The sequence below is a fragment of the Hemitrygon akajei genome, chromosome 11 (genome assembly GCF_048418815.1).
Source record: "Hemitrygon akajei chromosome 11, sHemAka1.3, whole genome shotgun sequence".
Classification (NCBI taxonomy): Eukaryota; Metazoa; Chordata; class Chondrichthyes; order Myliobatiformes; family Dasyatidae; genus Hemitrygon; species Hemitrygon akajei.
Window position 1 is genome coordinate 15497566 of NC_133134.1, and position 24460 is coordinate 15522025.

Consider the following 24460-nt stretch of genomic DNA (forward strand, 5'->3'; position numbering starts at 1 on the left):
TACTTATTCAGTTCATCTGCTCTTTCCTTGCCCCTCTTTACTCCCTCTATAGTGTTATTTCCCAGAGGTCTGATATCTATTCTTGCCTCTCTTTACACTTCATATATCTGAAAAACTTTATATCACCCATCTGACCTTTCAGCAAGCACCTTCTCCTTAGTAATAGTTACTGCCCTTGCTTCTGCCCCCTGACACTCCTGAATTTCTGTCATACTGTTGGTGTCTTCCACAGTGAAGACACATACATTTTTGTCCCCATTAGGTAGGTGGCTATAAAATGTATTCACTCCTCCTTAGAAGTTTTCATGTTTTATTGTTTCACAAAACTGAATCATGATGGATTTTAATTGTGCTTTTTTTTTACACTGATCATCAGAAAAAGTCTCCTTTGTGTCAAAGTGAAAACAGATCTCTACAAAGTGATCCAGATTAATTACAAATATAAAACACAAAATGGTTGATTGTATAAGTATTCACCCCCTTTAATATGTCACATCAAATCACCACTGGTGCAGTCCATTGGTTTTTGGAATCATGTAATTAATTAAATGGAGATCACCTCTGTGCAGTCACGGTGTTTCAATTGATTGAAGTAAAATACACCTGTACCTGGAAAGTCCAACTACTATTATGATTACTAATATTCTCTCTGAGATAGGTACTGGGGTGGGTAAATCACTTTTTACAGATGATGGTGCTTTATGGATCAGTGGTAGAAATCAATTTAACTATATATAGGATGCAGTAAGTGATTAATAAGTTCGAACAGTGGGCAAATAGATGGGGTTTTAAGCTTTCAGTAGCTAAAACAGGCCATCCTCAAGAGAGTGAACGTGCAAGAAGGGGGCTAGTGAGGGAGACCACCAAGAGACCTATCAGGAGTTACAAGCTTCAGTGGCTGAGGTATGAGATTCAGTGCATACAGCATTTGTTCCCCACGTGCTTCACCAGTAACAGCTTTATGGGAGAGTGGCAAAGAGAAAGCCACTGTTGGAAAAAACTCACATGAAATCTCAGCTAGAGTTTGCGAGAAGGCATGTAGGAGTCTCTGAAGTTGAACAAGTTAGTTCTTTATTCTTTGGAGTGTAGAAGGTTGAGGGGGGACTTGATAGAGGTATTTAAAATTATGAGGGGGATAGATAGAGTTGACGTGGATAGGCTTTTTCCATTGAGAGTAGGGGAGATTTAAACAAGAGGACATGAGTTAAGAGTTAGGGGGCAAAAGTTTAGGGGTAACATGAGGGAGAATTTCTTTTCTCAGAGAGTGGTAGCTGTGTGGAACGAGCTGCCAGTAGAAGTGGTACAGGCAGGTTCGATATTGTCATTTAAAGTAAAATTGGATAGATATATGGACAGGAAAGGAATGGAGGGTTATGGGCTGAGTGCAGGTCGGTGGGACTAGGTGAGAGTAAGCGTTTGGCATGGACTAGAAGGGCCAAGATGGCCTGTTTCTGTGCTGTAATTGTTATATGGTTATAAGTCAACTAGAAGAAGGTTCTATGGTCTGATGAAACCAAAATTGAGGTTTTTGGCCATCAGGCTAAACACTATGCTTGACATAAGCCAAACACCTCACATCTTCAAAATCACACCATTCCTATCGTGAAACATGATGGTAGCTTCATCATGCTGTGGGGATGTTTCAGGCTTGTGAAGGTAAAATGAATGCAGCAAAATACAGGAAAATCCTGGAAGGAAACCTGATGCAGACTTCAAGAGAACTGTGAATTTTCCAGCAAGTCAATGACCCCAAGCATAGAGCTAAACCTACACAGGAATGGCTTAATAACAACAAAGTTAATGTCCTGGAGTGGCCAAGTCAAAGTCCATACCTCAATCCAAGTGAAAATTTGTGGGTGGACTTGAAAAGGGCTGTTCACTCATGATCCCTATGCAATCTGACAGAGCTTGAGCAGTTTTGTAAAGAAGAATGGGGAAACATGACAGTGTAATAAACAGGATACTCAATATAACATAGAAATAGAGTTATGTCAGCATGAATTAAACAGTCTGATGGCCTGGTGGAAGAAGCCGCCCTGGAGTCTGTTGGTCCTGGCTTTTGTGCTGCGGTACCATTTCCCAGATGGTAGTAGCTGAAACAGTTTATGGTTGGGGTGACTCGGGTCCCCAATGATCCTTCGGGCCCTTTTTACACACCTGTCTTTGTAAATGTCCTGAATAGTGGGAAGTTCACATCTACAGATGCGCTGGGCTGTCCGCACCACTCTCTGCAGAGTCCTGCGATTGAAGAAAGTGCAGTTCCCATACCAGGCAGTGCTGCAGCCATTCAGAATGCTCTCAATTGTGCCCCTATAGAAAGTTCTTAGGACTTGGGAGCCCATACCAAACTTCTTCAACCGTCTGAGGTGAAAGAGGTGCTGTTGTGCCTTTTTCACCAGACAGCTGGTGTGTAGAGACCACGTGAGATCTGTCTGATGCTGATGATCCCTGATGGGTCATTCTCCTCCACCCCCAGCAGTATCCAGAAGGGTATACTAGTCTCTGAGGGAAATGACCACAAGGGGAACTGACTGCTTACTCCCCTTACTTCTCCTGGTGGTGGTCACCCATCTACGATCTGAAGGTCAGTACAACATTGTGGGCAAAAGGACCTGTACTGTTCTTATCCCATGAATCTCTCTTGTCAGTATCTGTCGATGATGATGATAACTAAATCTGCATGCCACACTTAGCTTTATCATACCTTGTGTATACTGACAGAGGCTCAAAATGTGTCAATGCCAGTGGGTTGCTGCAACATTTTTCATAACCTTTATTGCCATCTTAATTGATGAAACATTTCCTTCAGTCATCTGTTAATAGCAACTTGCTGTTCAGCCAGAGACATGACCCGTGACTTTAAGCCCTGACAGATGCAGAGTTTCACTTGAACGCTGTTTTGATTTTCAGCAGAGGAACCCTTTGGGAAGCTCGCTGGTGTTTGTGCTATTAATTATACAGAAAGAATGTCTTTTCTCTGAATATAGATAATTATCCCAACTTCCTGTGGCTTTATCAGCACCTCATGGGAGCTAAGTATTGTTTTAGAGCTTGGCAATGCTTTAATCATAAGTGAAAGGTTATCATTTCCAAAATGAGGACATGAGATGTATGGTGATGTATTCCCCCCTGATTAACATTACATAAAGTGTAAATAATTAGTTTGACCTATTACACCCAGCGAGACCTTTGTAAACCCTTTGCGACTTGCTCTTTTAAATGTTGAGCCTCATTCCTTGCTTGTTTCCTTGTTTAAAGCCAGCTTAATGTTGGCATTTTGATGCTGTGCACAGATGGGAGAAATGAGATAAAAATGCAAGAAGTTTATGCCAGTAATTCATCTTTGTGCAGCTGCTGTTTCGATCAGCCATTTTCTTTTGACCTTTCGTGCTTTGCCTGTAATAACGCTGCCTTTTTCTCCCCGGGTTATCTGTGATCTTAATGAAAATGGATTGTTGGCGCAGGTGTCAGCGGTAGCTCTGCTGGTTGGGTCTTTGTTTCTGAGACTCAAGGTTGTGGGTTCAAGTTCCTCTCCTGTGCACAGATTTAGCTCTCCAATTGAGTTTATTTATTTAATGGCATACAGTGTAGAAACGGATTGAAACCCTGCATCTTGTCTCAAAATTTGAAACAGCCAAAATTTTGACAATTCCGGTCACTCCCCATGGATGTTGCTTAACCTGCCAAGGTCTTCCCATTCCAACATGTTTGTCCATGGCTTTCTCTATACTGCCACCATGAGGCCACACTTGTGTGGGAGGAGCAACACCTCTTATTCCAGCTGTGTAGCCTCCAACCTGCAGCCCCCTGACTTTAACCCTAGCCTAATCCCGGGACAATTTGCAATGACCAATTAACCTACCAACTGGTACATCTTTGGACTGTGGGAGTAACCCAGAGGAAACCCATACAGTCATGGGGAGAATGTACAAACTCCTTCCAGGCAGTGGTGGGACTTGAACCTGGGCCCCTGGTACAGTAAAGTGTTGTTCTAACCACTACGCTACCATACCGGTAATGAGTGTTGGAGGTAAACATTTCTTGAAGAAGGGTTAAATTGGGATCCTGCCTGCTCTTTCAAGTGTCTGTGAAATATCTCAGGGTACTATGAAGGTTCAGGAATTGAATTGAATTGAATTGACCTTATTTCTTACATTCTTTGCATAGTGAGGAGTGAAAATCTTTTGCAATGTGCAAATTATAGTAATTTGTAATAAATGGTATGTACAGTATGATATACAACAGTACAGTCAATACAGCTTAGAAATACAATTGTGACAGCGTGAGTTCATCAGTCTGATGGCCTGGTGGAAGAAGCTGTCCTGGAGCCTGTTGGTTCTGGCTTTTATGCTGTGGTATCGTTTCCTGAATAGTGAATAAATGTCCTGAATAGTGGGAAGTTCACATCCATAGATGCGCTACACTATATGCACCACTCTCTGCAGAGTCCTGTAATAGAGGGAAGTACAGTTCCCATACCAAACAGTGATACAGCCAGTCAAGACGCTCTCAATTGTGCCCCTGTAGAAACTCCTCAGGATTTGGGGACTCATGCCAAACTTCTTCAACCATCTGAGGTAAAAGAGGCGCTGTTGTGCTTTTTTCACCACACAGCCGGTATATACAGACCAAGTGAGGTCCTTGGTGACTCCAGTTGCTGGAATCCAGAGCAACAAACAACCTGCTGGAGGAACTCAGCAGGTCGAGCAACATCTGTGGGGGGGGGGGGGGGGCAATGTGATTGTCAACATTTCAGAGTGAACCCCTGCATTCCGTCTGAAACTTTGAAACAACCTGAAACACTGACAGTTCTTGCCACTCTCCACAGATGCTGCTTGACCTGCTGAGGTTCTCCCATTCTGATGTGTCAGTCCATGGCCTGCTCTACTGCCATCATGAGGCCACACTCATGCAGGAGGATCAACATCTCTTAGTCTGGCTGTGTCGCTTCCAACCTGACTGCATGAACATTGATTCCTCTAACTTCTGGCAATTTTCCCTATCCCCCTTCTCTCTTTTTCCGTTCCCTATTCTGTCTCCCCTCTCACCTCATCTCTACTGCTCACCTGCTTATCACCTCCGTCTGGTTCTCCTCCTCCTTCCCTTTCTTCCATGGTCCAATGCCTAACCTGCTGAGGTCCTCCAGCATTCTGTGTGTGTTGCCCCAGTATATTGCTTGTTATTCAATCGTACTCCCTTGCAGGAGGGATGTGTTCTGGATCATAATTGTCTTTAAATTAACGGGCTTTGATACAAGTTGTATTATATGTGCAGAGAGTAAATGGATAAACATTTCAGATGAATTAAAGTTAGTGATTTGGGCATTTTCAGGTTGCTCTTTATATAAGTCTGTTGTTCTTGCAGTACTGTACATTACTGAATATATTTCACTTCAATGACAATGCTTTAGAATATGGGAATGATGTTTATTGAAGATATCTCTCAAAATTACGCATACGTTGCTTTATTTAATAAACATAAAGTAGGTCCGTTTTCTCAACTATTCCCTCTCTGAAAATGGACATCATTGGCAATGTTAGCATTTAGTTCCCATCCCTTCTTTGACCCTAAAACAATGTGGTCTATATCTGATAATGAAACAGAAACACTAAATGGCTCAAATCAACAAGATTTTTGTCTGTTCCAAGCAACACACACAAAATGCTGGAGGAACTCAACAAGTCAGGCAGCATCAATGTAGGGGAGTAAACAGTCGATGCTTCAGGCCGAGAAACAACTTGTGAGAAACATTTTTTGATCTGAACTGTCGACTATTTATTCCTCTCCATTGATGGCTACCTGACTTGTCGAGTTCCTCTAGCACTTTGTGTGTGTTGTTCTGGACTTCCTGCCTCTGCAGAATCCCCTGTGCTTTTGTCTGTCCTTCCATTTCCCTCCCTAGATCTTCTCATTAGTTTCTCCAGCAGCTTTTCATTTTTAACGCTGTATTTTATTTTCTCATTTGCTCTGGATCCTTGGATGCAGAGGCTCTGTCTTTCACTGAGAAGATAGAGAAAAAGTCCTCTGTCATTTCCTTACCCCATTATAAATCATCCTTCGTCTTTGTGTAAGGGGCCCACATTTATCCTTGATGATTTTTATCATCTTACAAACCTTTTGAAGCCCTTACAGTCTGCTGTTATGCTTTTTGCCATATTTTCCTTCACATTCTATTTTCCGTCTCTTCAGCAATTCTTGTTCATGCTTTGTTGAATTCTCAAAGCACTTGTAATTCTTAGGCTTACAGCTTTATTTTTCTGGGAACATTTCCTTAGATTAGATGATATCTTTACTTTCCCTTCTTGTGCATGGTTTGACGACATTACCTTTGTATCTTTGTGCCTTAAAGGAATATGTACTTGCTGCAAACCATGTAATACTGTCTTAACTGTTAGTCATTGCCTGTCACACTATTCATGGCTCTCTGGTTTCCAAAGCTTTTCCAGGTCAGAGTTAAACTTATCGTCACTGGCATTTGTCACAAAATGTGTTATCTTGTGGAAGCAGTGAAGTGCAGGCACAATAAACTACTGCAAGTTACAATTACAGTACAAGTAACTAACCCTGCCATGGACTGCCCCAAGCACAATTGCGAAGAGAGGAGGGTTGGGCATAGCGCTAGCAAACCCCACCACGTAAAAAACCTGGAACTACAGAAACACCAACAGTAGCTCCAAAAACCTCATCCCTTGGAGAGGAAGGATAGAAGATGGCTATACCTGCGGACAATGTGAAAGAATGTCCCAGGACAGCTGTACGAAGTTGTACAGGGTACGAAGCTGTCGGCAGCCCATGCCCCAATTGTGGTGATGGGCTTAACAGCAGCCTCTGCCCCAGGAGAGGTGTTAGGCTTAACAATAAAATAACAAGAATAAAATTAAATAAGTGAATTGTGAAAGAAGAATAGCAAGATAGTGTTCATTGGTTCATAGCCTATTCGGAAGACTGATGTAAGAGGAGAAGAAACAGTTCCTAAGTCACTGAGTTTGGGTCTTCAGGCTCCTGTTATTCCTTCCTGAGGGTGGTAATGAGAAAAGGGCAAGTCCCAGATGTTGAGGATCCTTAATGATGGATACCACTTTCTTGAGGCAATGCCTTTGGAAGATCTCCTTGATGGTAGAGAGGGTTGTGCCCGTGATGGAGCTGACTGAATCTACAACCCTCAGATGCCTCTTACAATCCTGTGCATTGGTGCCTCCATACCAGATGGTGTTGCAACCACCCAGAATGCTCTCCACAGTACATCTGTAGAAATTTGCTAGAGTCTTTGACGATATACCAAATCTCTTCAAATTCCTAATGAAATAGGAGCTGGCATACTGTACCTTCATTGTGATCGCATCAATATTGTGGACCCTGGATATACCTTCTGATATTTTGCACCCAAGCTGCTCATCCTTTCCACCGCAATGAGGATTGATCTGTATTCTTGCGACTTCACCTTCCTAAAGTCCACAAACAATTCTTTCGTCTTATTGATGTTGCGTTCAACCTTCTCAAATCCTCATAATGTGTTTTGTTTCAAGGAAGGTCAGAGTGTCGGACTGAACGACACCAGAGTTTGAAGATTAGCTTTATTTGTCACAGGTATATTGAAAACTACAGTGAAATGTGTCGTTTGCATCAAATCAAATCAGCGAAGGCTGTGCTGGGGGCAGCCCGCAGTAATGCCATACTTTCGGCACCCACAGACTTACTATTCGCTTTGAGGCTATTTACTCTTTTGCAATGGGCAACAGCTGTTTTCTTTTACACATAAACCTGATCCGATTGCAAAGGTCCTTTAGCAAACATGTTCTTGAACCACTGAGACTAACCGAGTGAAGGTGGTTCCACAGCTGATGCTAAGCACTTTTCAGCTAGTCCTGATGAACATCAATGAATGTCTGGACTGAGATCAGGATAAGGGTATTTTTGTGACTGGACTGCTGCTACCCGTGGGTTTCCAAAGTTCTCTGTCTTTTGTGTCTCCTGCTCATTAATGTAAATCAAAGTTCAAAGTAAATGTATTATCAAAGTACATATATGTGACCATAAATTAATTTTCTTGCAGACATACTCAATAAGTGTACAGAACTATAACCATGACAGAATCAATGAAAGACCACACCAACTTGGGCATTCAGACAGTGCGCAAAAGACAATCATGTGGCAGCAACTCAGTGCAGAAAAGCACGCAGGCATAGTTAAGTGGTTCAGTTGTTGTTCAGACCAAACATCAGAATGGGGAAGAAATGTGATCTAAGTGACTGTGACTGTGCAATAATTGCTGGTGTCAGACAGGGTGGTTTGAGTATCTCAGAAACTGCTGATCTCCTGGGATTTTCACACACAATAGTCTCTAGAGTTTTCAGAAAATGGTGTGAAAAACAAAAAAAAAACATCCACTGAGCTGCAGTTCTGTGGGTGGAAATGCTTTGTTAATGAGCGTTGTCAGAGGGGAATGGCCAGACTTTTTCAAGCTGACAGGAAGGTGGCAGTAACTCAAATAACCATGCATTAAAACAGTAGTGTGCAGAAGAGCATCTCTGAACACACATGTCGAACGTTGAAGTGGATGGGCTACAGCAGCAGATGATCACAAATATTACTTAGTGGCCATTTTATGAGGTACAGGATGTACTTAATAAAGTGTCCACTGGGTGTATATTAAAGTTGTCACCGCCATTATGGTGTAGGAAATGTAGAGGCCAATCTGTGCGCCACAGACAACAATGAGATAACGATTAGAATTGAAAGCATGTATCACCTCAGGGCGCCATATACAGTAAATGGCAATGGTGCTATTGTTTATAAAAAGGTGTTAATACTACTAAATGTATTGAGAAGGCATTCTTTCTTGTCCCATCTCCCATTGGGCTGAAAATACAACAGTCTGAGAACACTAACCACCAGGCCCAAGGTCAGCTCTATCCCACTGTTATAATAACTATTGAAAGGTCCCCAAGTACAATAAGCTGGACATTTGACCACACAATCCACTTCATTCGGGCCTTGCACCTTACTGTCAGCCTGTACTGCACTTTCTCTGTAACTGTGACACTCATTCAACATTCCATCGTTGTTTGCTCTTGGCCTACCTCAACATACTGGTGCAATAAAATGATTACTATGGGTGGCATGCAAAGCAAAGTTTTTTCACTGTACCTCGGCACACGTGACAATAATAAACTGATTTACCAATTTAAAATTTACTAACCTTTCTTATAATGTGGTGAATGAACTGTACACATTATCTGAACAGTGATCTCTATAAGACGATCAGACTGTAAGGCATAGGAATAGCATTAGGCCATTTGGCCCATTGAGTCTTCTCCACCATTCAATCATGGCTGATTTATTATCCCTCTCAACCACATTCTTCTGCCTTCTCTCTGTAACCTTTGATGCCCTTACTAATCAAGAATCAACTAACCTTTACTTTAAATATATCCAGTGACTTGGCCTGCACAGCCATCTGCGACAATGAATTCCACAGATTCACCCCCCCTCTGGCTAATGAAAATCCCCTCATCTCCTTTCTAAAGGGGCATCCTTTTATTCTGAGGCTGTGCCATCTGGAACTACACTTCCCCACTATAGGAAACATCCTCTCCACTTCAATATTCTTTCAATATTTGTTAAGTTTCATTGAACATCCTTCATTCTTCTAAAGTCCAGAGAGCACAGGCCCTGAGCCAATAAACACAACATATTAACATGGCCTCCTTCCACCCATATTCTATGTCTCAAGTAATAAATGAAAGCACCGTATCTGATTTTTAAGCCATCGTATTAACTATCCAATCACAGCACGCAGATGGACGGGATGCAAAGCTGGGAATAGTGGGAATAGTCAACAGACCAGTCTGAATCAGTTGAATGGGAACTGAAATTAACATTTCAGGAAAAGGACCATTCACTGGTAGTGGAAAATTGACATGATCAGCATATATTAAATTGCAGAGAGAGGAATGGGGTGGATGGAACAGAGGACATGTTGGTTTTACGGTGCAGACCAAAGTTGTCAAGCAAGGATTACTTAAAAAAATGGATGTTGGGGAAAAATGGTACAGAGAGATTTTGATAGCAACTTATGACTGCATTTGTGCTAAAGAGGGTTTACCTGACACTGATAAACTCAATGTTCCTAAATGGATGCTTGTTACCTTTAAGGGTCTGTGGATTTCTATTGCCTTGTTACTGTTCACAATTTTCAAGCCAACTGACGAGATCTTCAATACCTTTCTGTAGTCTAAAGCTTGTTTAATTATTGCCAATTAATGTTTGTATCAAGTTCTTTATCAAGCCCCCAATGTATGTGGCCAGTATGTTAATATACACCAGTAGCCACTTTATTAAGTACCTCCGGTACGAATAATGTAGTCACTGAGTGAGTGTTCATGGTCTTCTGCTGCTGAAGCCCATCCACTTCAAGGTCTGATGTGTGGTGCATTCAGAGATGCTCTTCTGTACACACACAAATAACTTCTGCACAGTTACTTGAGTTACTGTTGTTTTCCTGTCAGCTGAACCAGTTTGGCCAATCTCCTAGGACCTCTCTCATTAACAAAACATTTTTGCCCATGGAACTGCTGATCACCAGATGTTTTTTGTTTTCTCGTGCCATTCTCTGTAAACTCTAGAGACTATTGTTTGTGAAAATCCTATAAGATTGGCATTTTCCAAGATACTCAAACCACCCTGTCTGGCACCAACAATCATTTCACGGTCAAAGTCAATTAGATCACATTTCTTCCCCATTCCAATGTTTGGTCTGAACAACAACTGAACCTCTTGATCATATCTGCATACTTTTATGCATTGAGTTACTGCCACGTGACTGGTTGATTAGATATTTGCATTAATGAGCAAGTGTATATGCAGAAGTACTGAATAAAGTGGCCACTGAGTGTATATTACAAGAAGCAAGTGACAGAGAGCTTTGGAAACCCATGGGTAGCAGTAGTCCAGTCACATAAATTACCCCTATCCAGATCCCAGTCCATACATTCATTGATGTTCATCAGTACTGGCTCAAAAACCTTAGCAGGACCACAGTGGTTCAAGAACATGCCTGCTAAAGGACCTTTACAAGCTGTTCAGGTCTTTGTGTGGAAGGAAACAGCCCACTGCAAAAGAGGAAACGGCCTCATCAAAGTGAATGGCAGATCTCTGCACCATAATGTGCCAAAGACTTTACAGTACAAACTGGTGGAGCTAGTTCTGCTGTTGGATAAAGAAGGATTTATGGGTATTGACGTCAGAGTTCATGGCCACGTAGCTCAAATCTATGCTATCCATCAATCCATTTCTAAATTGGTGGCTTACTACCAGAAATGGGTAAGAAGCCATCCAGAAGGAGATGAAGGACATCCTCATACAGTGCGACAGGACTCTGCTGGTTGCTAATCTTCGTCATTGTCAGGCCAAGAAATTCGGTGGTCCTGCTGCCTCAGTATGTTACCAGAAATCTTACCGTTTTATTTTGGTTTGTGCAAACAAATATCTAACTGTCACACGGTTAAAAACAAAATGCCCACCATGTGTTCCACAGCTCGTGGTTTGTCCTTGCCTGTGACACCTTAGGAATAAAAGCAAGTTGAGAGGGGATATTGGGTAACAATCTGTGTATCCCGAGGAGGGCCTTAAATAATTAAAATACTTCCCTACTTAGTGTTGCCCTTAATTTCTATATCCTCAAGCGCATTGTTGAAATTTGAGATAACAGAATTCTATTGTTAAACTCTCTCATTTCCAGGAATTTGCCAAAGGTTCTAGTGGACATTTGGGATAAAATTAGCAGCTTTTATATCTCCGCTGTACAGTTGGTTATCCTATGTCAGCAATGTGTTCAACTTCTGATTGTACGTTTAAGCAGCTTTATTTTTTCATGCATTTTGTCTGCTGGATTGTATTGTGTATTCTGTTCCATTTCGATTTCCATGACAACGGTTTGCTTCCCACTCTCTGGGTCATAACATCAGGCATTTTGTTCGTGGAATCGATATCTTACTGCAATCATAGCCATTCTGTTGTGTGATAAAAATCTGATGCACTTTTCTTCATTTTTATGAATACCAATCATTGCCTTCAGTTAAAGGTAGACCTTTGCCTAACTGGGTTCACTCGTGTTTGTGGTATCTAGTGAGAAAATGGTGGATGTGGACAAGAATTGTCAGTAGAATCTGAGATTCACCAATATTAAATGAGGAAGAGAATATAAATTGGTGATAACACCTCACACTCAAGACAATGAGACTAACTAAATTCCTGGCATGCTGCTAACACCATTTTGTTCAATATTAAAGACAAGGTCAAAGTAAATTTACTGTAAAAGTAAGTGCGTATGTATATCACCATATACCACCTTGAGATTCATTTTCTTGCAGGCATTCACAGTAGAACAAAGAAATGCAATTGTTTCAATGAAAGTAAAAACGACACACAAAGACGGACAATTGATGTTGTGAAGAAGACAGACTAGGCAAATACAAAAATAAGTAAATAAATATCAGCGAGCATGAGTTGCAGAGACCTTGGGTTGTGGAATCAATTCAGAGCTGAGGTGAGTGAAGTTATCCATGCTAGTTGTTGTAGGGTAATAAATGTTCCTGTAACTGGTGTGGGACCCAAGGCTCCTGTACCCCCTTCTTGATGGCAGCAGTGAGTAGAGAGCATGGCCTGAATGGTGGGAGTCCTTGATGATGGATGCTGCTTTCTTGTGGCAACTTGTGGCAGATGTGCTCATTGGTGGGGAGGATTTTGATCTTGATCTTATGGGGATATTAGAAGCTTAAGGATGGGGGTGGGGGTTCAACCAAAGCCGATGGAGCAGCTGAGGCCTCTCCCTGCCCTGTAAGTAAATCTGGGAGGGTTGATGTTCATCCATAGGTGTGACTCAAATGTAATGACAACTGTGTCTTCCATTATAACAAGATGGACAGATCTGGGCATGGTCCTCTGCAATCAGCTAATAGATATATAAAAGGTGAGGTGATAGATGCTTGCTCACACATATACTACTTAACAAGCATCCGATCCAGATGAATCACAGCCGGGCATTGTAACTACTCTGCCCAAGAAATCCCAGTTGTTAACACAGTACAGTCTCTCTGAGTTTGAGTCTGGTGGTTCTGGTATGGGATGCTACGTAACCTCCTCCCTGGTGAGCAGGGTGGGTGGGACTCTTTATGCTATTGCTGGCCTTTTCCCGGCACGCTTCTGCCAATATGTCCTCGATGGCAGGTGAGTAGCTGCTAGTGATGCATTGACTAGCCATTGTGGAGCCCTCCTGTCCGTCGCGGTGCAGTTTCTGTAACATGCAGTGGTGCAGCTTGTTAGGAAGCTATCTGCTGAACACCTGTAGAAGAGCATGAATATTAATGTGCATAGTCCAGCTCTCTTCAGTCTCGCCAGAATGCAACTCATTAATTATTCTCTTCTTCACAAGGTTGACCATCCTGCAATGGACCAGGAATTTTCCTTCTGATTTTATTGTTTGCAATTTTGTTATAACTTTTTCTGAGAGTGTGGCCAAAATCCATGAAACCTCTGTTCAAGCACTAAATCTGATTTTAATCAAATTAAGGCACTGTATTCTTGAGTAATTGCTTCCTTACATAACGTCTTTTTGTTCCCCAGTCAGGACAGTGGACCCATGGAATAAAGAGAAGGAGTTGGGGAAGCCAAAGCGAGGAGATGGCCAGGCAAAATGGCGCTGGCAATATTTGGTGACGTTCTGTGGGCTGCAGACAATTGTTCGAATATCTTGTTAATATGCTCTTGAACCAAAGGGGAAAACTTCACTCAACTTCACTTGTCCCATCACTGAAATGTTCCTACACCCATTTTAAGGACTCTTCATCTCATGTTCTTGATATTTATTACTTATTTATTTATATTATAGTTTCTTTGTTTTGTTTTTGCACAGCTTGTTGTCTTCTGTACTCTGATTGAAAGCCCTAGTTGGGCAGCATTTCATAGATTCTGATATAGCTATTATTCTATAGATTCATTGAGAATGCCCACAGGAAAATTAATCTCTGCGTAGTATATGGTGATGTATATTAACTTTGGTAATAAAATTTACTTAGAAGTTTGAACTTTGAGGTCATGAGGATACGGGAGGATACTCCTTTTTCCTTTCCTTCCATAGATGCTGCCTGACTTGCTGAGTTCCTCCAGCATTTTGTCAGTGCCAGCAATGATCATATTCAATAGCTAGTCTCAGTAGCTGACCCCTGCTTTTCTTCTTATCTTAGCTGGCAATCAGTGGTGCTCTGGAGAGTTGGCCTAGATTTTAACACTGAAGTCACTGGAGCAGCAGAGTCCCACAATCTTCTGACTTCAAGGTAGCAGTACTCCTCTATTGAGTCACAAACATAGCAGCACTCATTCAGCATCATTTCACACTCTGGAGGGACATGTTTGATTCTGTTTATTTCATAGAAGACAGAAAACGTTTACGTTGATGTTGAGCATGCCAGTCAAACATACTAAACCACTTTGAGGTAAATTTACATTATTTCCCACTATTTTTATACAGTCGTCCTCCAAAATGCGTCAATATTGGCTGCAAGTATTTCTGAGTATTATTTTATACTTGTGCATATTATTACTGACATGTAGGCAACTGAGGGAGTAATATTTCCCAAATAAAGAAATAAACATCAGTGATGGTTGAGCTGTGTGTTGTTCATGAATTCTGCTGGGGTTAATTGATAGAGTTGGTTGATTGATATTGACTAGGGCAGCTTTTTATTTTGCCTGCAAGGCATGGTGTGCTCGATAATGAGCTGTCAATCACAGGAACGGGAGGCGGGTCTGGTTATCTCCAGGAACAGCAAGCATATTCCAGCTGGACAGCCCTTGATGCAGCTTTGGGGGTTCTTGCCTGATGAGAATTGCCCTTTAAAGGCCAACAGATTCTATCCATAAAGAAATTTAGGCTTTCGAATAACATGACATTGATAAACGTTGCTAAGAAAGAAAAGAATTAACACTCTTTTACTATCACCAGCTATTCTCCTTCAGAACTAGAGTGAAAACAAGCTATAATTGACCCTGAGAGACTCTCCAAGCAGAAGTATGCTTTAATATTTTGAATTTAATTTCAGAGGGTTTTTTTATCATTTGTTTCAAGGTCATTTTTAATTCTTTTTAAATCGTTTGGGATTGAGCCAACATTTATTGCGGTAACTAATTATTCATGGGAAGGTGATGGTGAGGACACCTTGTAGACCTCTCGTTGAGAAGGACAGTCAGGTCCACTACTTAGAAGCGGAGATGACAAAAGAATGGAAAATGTTTCCAGATCAGAACTGTGTGCAGTTTGAGGGGAACCTGCAAGTACTGCTGTTTTCTGTACTGGTTGCCCTTGCCCTTCCCTTTGGTCTTAGGGGGTCTTGGATTTGGGAGGTGCATTTTGGCAGTGGAAAGGAATGAATGTTTGCTGTGATAACCTGGGTGCCAGCAGGTGGCCTGTTTTGACCCTGAACACAAGAGTTTCTGCAGATGCTGGGAATCTTGAGCAACATACCCAGAATGCTGAAGGGGCTCAGCAGGTCAGGCAGCATCAGTAGAGGGGAATGAACAGTCAATGGTTTGGGCCGAGATCATTCATCAGGACCAGAAAAGAAAGGGTCAGAAGCAGGAATGAGAAGGGGGGTGAGAGGGAAGATCTGGCAGGTGGTAGGTGAGTGGATGAGGGGGAAAGGTGAGTGGGTGGGGGAGGGGAATGAAGTAAAAAGCTGGGAAGTGATAGGTGGAAGAAGTCAGGCGCTGAAGACATAGGAATCTGATAGGACAGGACAGCGGACCATGGAAAAAAAGGGAAGGGAATCAGAGTGAGATGATGGACATGTGGAGAGAAGAGAAGGGGTGAGGGGGGAACCAGAATGGAGAAGGGAAATAGAGAGAAGGGATCAGGGGCAGAAATTACCAGAAGTTAGAGAAATTAAAGTTTATGCCATCAGGTTAGAGGCTACCTGGATGGAGTATAAGGTGTTACTCCTCCAATCTGAGTATGGTCTTACCATGGCAGCAGAGGAGGCCATGGACAACATGTCAGAATGGGAATGTGAAGTCAAGTTGAAATGGGCGGCCACCGGGAGATCCTGTATTTTATGACAGAAGGAGTGAAGGGTCCCATTCCCCATTCTAGTTCCCCTCTTGCCCCAACTCTTTGACTGTTTCTCCAGCTGATAAGCAGGGACTATGGCTTCACCTGCGGTCAATACAGTTTCATTGACAGTCCTGCTGAAGGGTTTCGGCCCGAAACGTTGACTGTACTCTCTTCCATAGATGCCGCCTAGCCTGTTGAGTTCCTCCTGCATTTTGTGTGTGCTCCATTGACAGGGTCTGTTACTTATAATTCTGGAGCACTAATCCCAGTGAATCTACTGGGAGGTGATTTTCTTCCCTGGGTGAGGAACCAATCACCAGGATTCCCAGTGCTCTGGTTCGCTCGGGTGTTGTGAAGAAACCTCCCACGCAGCTCTCCAAGGAAGTGAGTTTGGAGAGGTATGGGGATGGGGGGGGGGGGGGGTGCTGGTGAAGAGTTATCAGGGAGTTAGTCACTGAGGAGGGCAGGAAGAGGACTTTTGGAAATATTCCACGTTATCAGAACACCTTTCTTTTCTCAGATGTATTTGAATAATATGTAATTGTACAGGTATCTGACTATATTTATTTCACAGAACTATGGAGTTGTTGAGCAAAAAAAACCCAGGCTTTTCTGCCCATCATGTTTATGCTAACCCATCTACTCTAACCCTATTTGCCAGCATTAGATACATATCCTTCTAATCTTATTCAAGTGCCATCCAAATGTCTCTCAAACAGAGAGATTGTTCTTAATTCCACCATATCCTCAGGCAGCACATTCCAGTGATCAATCACTCTCTGTGTAACAACTTTCTTCTCCAGTCACCTTTAAAATTCCTCCCTCTCCCCTTAAACCTGTGCTGACTTGTTTTTCATTACCCACAGTAGGGAAATATCTAGGCCTCTTATATCCATGCCTCTATCTATTATTCATACAGGAACCTTAGGTCCCACACCATCAGGTTCAGGAACAGTTATTACCCAACAATCATCATAGGTAAATTTACTCACCTCAAATCTGAACTGTCTCTGCAACCTATAGATTCACTTTCAAGGTCTCTACAGCTCCTATTCTCAGTATTATTCACTTATTTTTTTATTATTTGCATGATTTGTCTTTTGTTTACATTGGTTGTTTGTCATTCTTTCTTATCTATTATATTTCTTTATTTTCCTGTAAAAACCTGCAAGAAAATGAATTTCGAGGTAGTATACTGTGACTTATATGTAATTTTATTTTAACAAGTCCATTCTCTTCCTTGTAAACAAAGTCTTCCAAACCAGACAACATTCAGCTAAAACCCCTCTGCACCCCTCCAGTGCAACCATATCTTTCCTATAGTTACCTTGCTTCAAACCTTAACTCTTTTCAGGCTCTTTGGCCATAACCTGTGCCCTGAGTTCATAATTACTCTCATGCAATGGCAAACTAGGAATGGCCAGTTTTCATGGGTGAGTGTTGCCTTTGTTCAGTTAACTTCTTGACAATACAATCAAAGTTTTAAGAAGATAATTGGCAAACCATCTATGGAAGGCATTCCACTGCAATACTCCCATGAAGTGCTGGAAGGAATCTGCAAGTCAGACAGCATCTATTCATCTCTGAGTATTTCTGTGTGCATATGTGTAAAGAATTAACAATAAAGCACAGAAAGGCTGCAGCATGGAAGGGAGCACTGAGCCCATCTTGTCGATCAGAAGCATGAAAGAAGAAGCCTTGGAGACTGGAAGACTGCCCTAGAGTTGAAGCACTGTCTATGTGTGTGGCTGGGAGAGAGGAAAGGAGATTATCTCGCTGTTGTTTTGTTGCTTGTGTTGTACTGCCGAGCACCGTGGACATGCTACGCTGGCACCAGAAGGTGCAGCAACGCTCGAGAGCTGCCACTAGCGCAACCCTAGGTGTGTTGGTTGCTAATGCAAGTGATGCATTTCACTGTATATTTCGATGTACTGTACATGTGACACACAAATCTGATTCTAAATGTGAATCAGAATCTTGGGCCTACAGAAGAGTGACGTCATTTTTTCCCCACTCGTCGCCAAGATGAGAAAATCTGCAGACGCTGGAAATCCAAAGCAACGCACACAGAATGCAGGAGGAACTCAACAGGTCAGGCAGCATCTATGGAAAAGAGTGAACAGTCAACGTTTCGGACCGAGGCCAGTATTTTGTGTGCATTCCCACTTGTTATGTTATGTTCCAAAACATAAAAACTAATTGAAAGGAAAATGCATTGCTGGAAATAACTTGTGTACGTTTTTACTTTAAGCAAGGTGCGCACATATAACATGGTGGCATGATGATGTATGCTATTTACATACTTTTACATATAACCCACAATGCATTATGTAAACAACAAAAAAATGATTAATCAAGCAATATATTTACAATATTATTCAAATATTACTGAAATATTAAATATGCATCACCACTATCCTACCCTCTCCCCATGTTCCTACACATTTCTCGCCTTTCAACTACACTCCCACCTCCATTTCGAATGCAATGATTGAATTTTTGCTTTCAGCACCCAGCACTGAGTGCAGATTCTAATCACTTGCTTTGCTAAGATATTTGCCCTTGGGTTGTCGTTTTCTCTCTTATGAATCACCTCCATTCTCTGCCCTTCCACCAATGGAAGAGGTTTCTCGTTATCTTTCTGTCAAGAGTAATCATGATTGTACAACCTCTCTGACAGTTTATCTGAGCTTATCCCACATAAGATATTGTTTTGTTCTTCTGGATAGTATCCAAGCCTGGTGTAATGGACGTGCAGGCTCTTCGCTTGATACCATCTTCAGCAAAGCAGATTATCCTAAAGCTACATATTCATTAGACTTGGTATGCAAACTGCGCATTTTCAATATTTGTAATTCACTGGCACTGAAATGAATACTCGGTAGACTCTTTATTAGGTACCTCCTCTACAGTGGCCACTGAGTGTATGTTTGTGGTCTTCTGCTGTAGTCCATTCACTTCAAAGTTCGACATATTGTCTGTTCAGAGTGCTCTACTGCAAATGCTCAAGTAATTCTCTGAGGTTGTTTGAGTTTCTGTCACCTTCCTATCAGCCTGAACCAATCAGGCCATTCTCCTCCGACCCCACTCGTTAACAAGATGCTGTCGCCCACTGTCCCTCTGCTCACTGGTTGTATTTTGTATATTGCATCTTTCTCTGTAAGCTCTAGAAACTGTTGTGTGTGAAAATCCTTGGCGACCAGCAGTTTCTGAGATACTCAAACCACCCTGTCCTGTACCAACAATCATTTCATGATGAAAATCACTTAGATCGCATTTCGACCCATTCTGATGTTTGACCTGAACAGCAAATGAACCTCCTGCAGCATGCAGAAAATGCGGCAGAAACTCATCAGGCCAGGCAGCATCCATGGAAGTGAGTGAACAGCTGACATTTCAGGTCGAGACCCTTCTTCAGGACCGGAAAGGAGGGGGAAAGGTGCCAGAATAAAAAGGTGAGGGGAAGGGAAGAAGGATAGCTAGAAGTTGGGAGGTGAGCCAGGTGGGTAGGAAAGGACTGGAGATAAAGGAATCTGATAGGAGAAGAGAATGGACCGTAGGAGAAAGGAAAGAGGAGGGGCTCCAGGAGAAAGTGATAGGCTAGTGAGAGGAGGTAAGAGGGCACAGTGGGGAATAGAAGAGGGGAGGGCGAGGGAAATTTTTTGAACCTCTTGACCATATCTACATGCTCTTATGCATTGAGTCGTTGCCACATGATTAGCTGATTAAATATTTGCATTAACTAGTGGATGCACAGGAGTACCTAATAAAGGTCTCTGGGTGGATATAGGATTCCCTATCCATAACTTGATTTATAATCTTTTCTGGCTCTGCAAGATATTGAGAGATTGACTTCCTTTCATTTCTTTTCTCTTTCTCTTGCTCATCGGCTAATTTAACCACTTCATCATTGGTCACTGTGTTTTCAGCTGCAGCTGCCCAGACTCTGGAATTTCCTCTCCAAGCCATTTCTTCCTTTAACATGAATGTTACAGCCTGTCTTTATTGCCAGAAGTCCGCGGCTGAGGGTGGAGGAGGAACCGGCGTTCCGCTCGCGACTCCATGCCTTGCCTGCTGCAGTGATGAACTGATTCTGCAGCTGAGGCCTGAAGCCTCTGTGGCTGTGGACTCACTTTTGTGGAGTCTTTTTTTTTTCCACTTTTGGTATTTGATGGTCTTTGTTGTGTGGATTATTTTTGTCAATTCTATTGTACTTCTTTGTTTTGTATTTGAATTTCAAGGTTGTATATGGTAGACCAGGAGCTTCCAACCCTTTTTTTTTGAGCCATGGAACCCTGCCATTAACTGAAGGGTCCGTCGATACCAGGCTGGGAACCCCCTGTGGTAGACATATTTGATGATAAGATTACTTTGAATTTTAATGCTACCTTATAGGACGTGTGGAGCAGAGTGTAGTGTGGCACGGCAGGCTCTTCAGCATTCAATATGATGCCAAATTAAACTAAACCTATCTGCCTATACGTGGTCCACAAACCTATAAGTTCACATCCCTTTCTAAACATCTTCCAAGTGCCACTAGCATGTCTGTCTCCACCATCATCCCTGCCGGTCTCTGTGTATAGAAAAAAAACTTACCCTGCTCGTCTCCTTTAAAGTTTCCACCTCTCCCTCTAAAGCTGTGCCTGCTTGTATTTGATATTTCTACTCTGGGTAAAGGACACTACTCTATCTATGTATCTCATAATTAAAAAAAACCTCTACCAGCTCTCCCCTCAGCCTCTGACATTCCAGAGAAAATAATCCAAGTCTGTCCAACCTTTCCTTATAGCTAATGCTCTTGAATCCAGGCGTCATCCTGGTGAATCTTTCCGGCACCTTTCCCAAAGCCTCCAGACCTCTCCTGTTATGGGGCAACCAGAACTGCACACAATACTTCAAATGTGGCCAAACTAAAGTTCTATACAGCTGTGTCATGAATTCCTGACTCTTATACTCAACGACCTGAACACTGAAGACAGGCATGCCATACACTTACTTTACCAACTTATCTGTTTCTGTTGCCACTTTCGGGGAGCTACGAACTTGAACTCCAACATCCCTATTGTACACCAATGCTTCTAAGGGTCTTGCCACTGACTGGATTCTCTCCCCTTACATTTAACCAAACTCTCTTGCTAAATTTTCCTCTGCTAACACATGCATAGGAAATTTTGTGTTTTTTAAATATACTTTAGAAATGTCATAGGGTCATGGTGTACAGAAACAGGCTCTTTGGCCCACCTAGTCCATGCTGAACTGCTATTCTGCCTAGTCCCATTGACCTGCACCCAGACCATACACTTCCATACCCCTCCCATCCATGTACCCATCCAAACTTCTCCTAAACTTTGAAATCAAACCCATATCCACATCTTCCGCTGGTGGCCTGTTCCACAGCCTCACCACCCTCTGAGTTCTCTCTTAGGTTCCCCTTAAGTATTTCACCTTTCTCCCTTAACCCATGACCTCCAGTTCTAGTCTCACCCAACCTCAGTGGAAAAAGCCTGCTTGACTTTACTCTCTCTATAGCCCTCATAATTTTGTATACCTCCATCAAATCTTCCCTCATTGTCCTGCACTCTGTGAATGTGTATATAAATGTTTAGAAAACCACCATAATTGTAGCAGCTGATATATTTTAAGTTGGGCTTGTGGTGAACTACATATACCTGTCTGGACACGCCCCCTGATGACTGCTCCTGTGGCTCCTCCCACAGACCTCTGTATAAAGGCGATTGAGGTCTGAGCCCGGCCTCTCAGTCTCCAGGATGTAGCATGGTGGTCACTCACTGCTTGTTCCTTCTTCCAGTCAATAAAAGCCGATACCTCGCCTTTACGTCTCAGAGTGAGTTATTGATGGTGCATCAGGGCTGAAGATGTAGACTCCATTTTGTCCTGGTCTGAGGAAACTAATTGTTTAACTAGAAACCTACCTTGTGATGTTCAAGGGGTCTTTATACCATCCCCCTCCATAGCATTTTAAAAGTTAATATTAAATGGCCAATATTTTGGTTTCTCAGTTAGGGGCTTACAGATAAGGCACAGAAACTGACCATATTTCTTTCTAGTAAAAAGAGGTCAGGAAAATCAACTCTGGACACCTTTGATGCACATTAACCAGTGGACCATGCAGGAAACTTGTCCTTAAAAAATTCCTCGCACCTAAATCATTTTTGTTTTGTAGTGATCTCGTTCCATTAACCCTGTTTTTTCTAAATTTTCTGAAAGGTCAAAAGCTTTGGCTGAGGTAATTTGCAACAGATTCCACATACCCTTGTGCACCTTTGACCAATAAAATGTCATAAAAATTCAGAGCACATAAAATGTGTCTTGGCATTCTGGTTCACAGAGGCAGTTCACCATGAATGTCAATGAAACACAAGAACATTTGAAACAGATGGCAAGCCCCCTCTGCTTCTCTTTGAAGCCACAGCTTATCATGTGTCTCAGGTCTATTTACCTGCCTAACCCCTTGTTATGTCTTAATATGGGAAGATGTTGTAGACAGAGACTCACGCATTATTTTTCAAGCCTGCTGAGTGTGCATGTCTGCTAACAGGGTCCTACAGAGATCAATCAAAACGGTGTTTAGTGAAGACGAAAACAGTGACATAAGACAATTCCCAAAAGCACCATAAACTGTTTCAACACTTGGATGATAGAGAAATGGAGGGCTACGTGGGAGAGTGGGTTAGATTGATCTTGGTTAAAGGGTCGGCCCAACATAGTGAACCGGCGGACCTGTACTGTGATGTACTGTTCTATGTTTTGTATTCTAACCCATGCTAGCTTGAAGCAGAAGAGCTGCTAACTATATATATCACTGCATAATCTATATAGACTGCAATACTCCTGATCACTTAGTGTCCAAAGATGGTCATTTAGCCTTGAATGTGAAAGTGCATTTGCAGCCTCTGGAGCAGAGAGTTATAAAAATTAGGACAATCTGAGAGAAGATATTTCTTCTTATCCTGGTTCTAAGTAGTTGGTCCTCATCCTGGGACAGCAAAGCCTTGTTCTAACCTTACCAGCGATGTCTTAGAGTCTCTCAACTATACTTCTTTAGGGTTTGAGGAGAGTTGCTATGACACGGAAGGCACTAGCAAATTTCCTCGGTTGACTGTAGAGAGCATTCTGACTGGCCGCATCACCGCTTGATATGAAGGCACCAGTGCACAGAATCACAAGAAACTTCAGAAAGGTTATAGCCTCAACCAACTCCAACACAGGCACAAGCTTCCCCAACATCCATGACATCTTCCAAAGATGATGCCTCAAGTAGGTAGCATCCATCATTAAGGATCCTCAACATCCGGAACACGTCCTCTTCTGATTGCTACTATCAGGATGGAGCTATAGGAGACGGAAGCCTCACACTTAACATTTTAAAAACAGCTTTGTCCCTTCTACCATCAGACTTCCAAACAGTCCAAGAACACTGCCTCACTTTTCCTCTTTTGCTCTATTTCTTTATTGATTCAGGAGGTGGGGTGGAAATACTTCTCTACCAAAGGAGCTGACAGGCGCTCCTTCCCTCTGCCAGCCCTTGGGCAAGGTGTAGCACCAGCCTAGCCCCCCAATCAGAGTCAGGTGAAGCAACGAGAGTGGGTGCTGGGTATGAGCAGCTGGTGCATATCCCAAGTCCTGGTTATGTGACTTCAGAGACAATAAACCTGATCCTGATTCTGGGCAACAGCACACATCTGCAGCTCTGGATTAGCACAGCCTTCTTCCGAGGAAACAGATTTTGTGCTTCATTTGCCCCATTTTCAATGTTCAGTTTTCTCTCCTTTCACAGCTTAGTCCGCAACATGAACACACAGTCCAAACTCTGAGCACTGAAGTAGATTGTTGACTCGGCAGGTTCATACCAGTGCTGGCTAAAGACACCTTTCCGGCGGCATTGGAAAAATTCTTCCTTTTTATCTATGACTGTTTCCACTGCACCCTGGTGCTGGAAACAACTGTCTTTTTTAAATAATACTTTTTATAGGATTTCTACTTTTAGCAACCTCATATATTTTTCACACTCACTGGCAGAAAGCAGTATAGCAGCTAAACTAACAGCTTATCACCTTTCTCATTTTCCATTGGCTAAGTATTAGCACATTACCCACGTGATGTAGTTGCATGTAGCTTTTTAACTAATTATCACTAAGGAATTTTCTATCTTATCTGTAAAAGCGATAGATTTTTTGGAAGTGCCATCTTCTATTCCTTTGTCTTACACCCTTGAGCATTAATTTAGCATAGTTTCTCACCTCATTTAGTTTGCTTAGTACTTGTATGTTTGCTTGTATTCTAAAATAAACTGAAATCTTGGAATTAAGAATGCTCGCCATTTTTGACTCCTGG

The 24460-nt window shown here is 42.3% G+C and overlaps 1 pseudogene; it reads left to right on the forward strand.

Moving 5' to 3' along the window:
* The first annotated feature begins 11052 nt into the window (after nucleotides 1-11052).
* LOC140736327 (small ribosomal subunit protein uS9-like) overlaps nucleotides 11053-24460 on the forward strand; it is a 47103-nt pseudogene continuing 33695 nt past the window's right edge.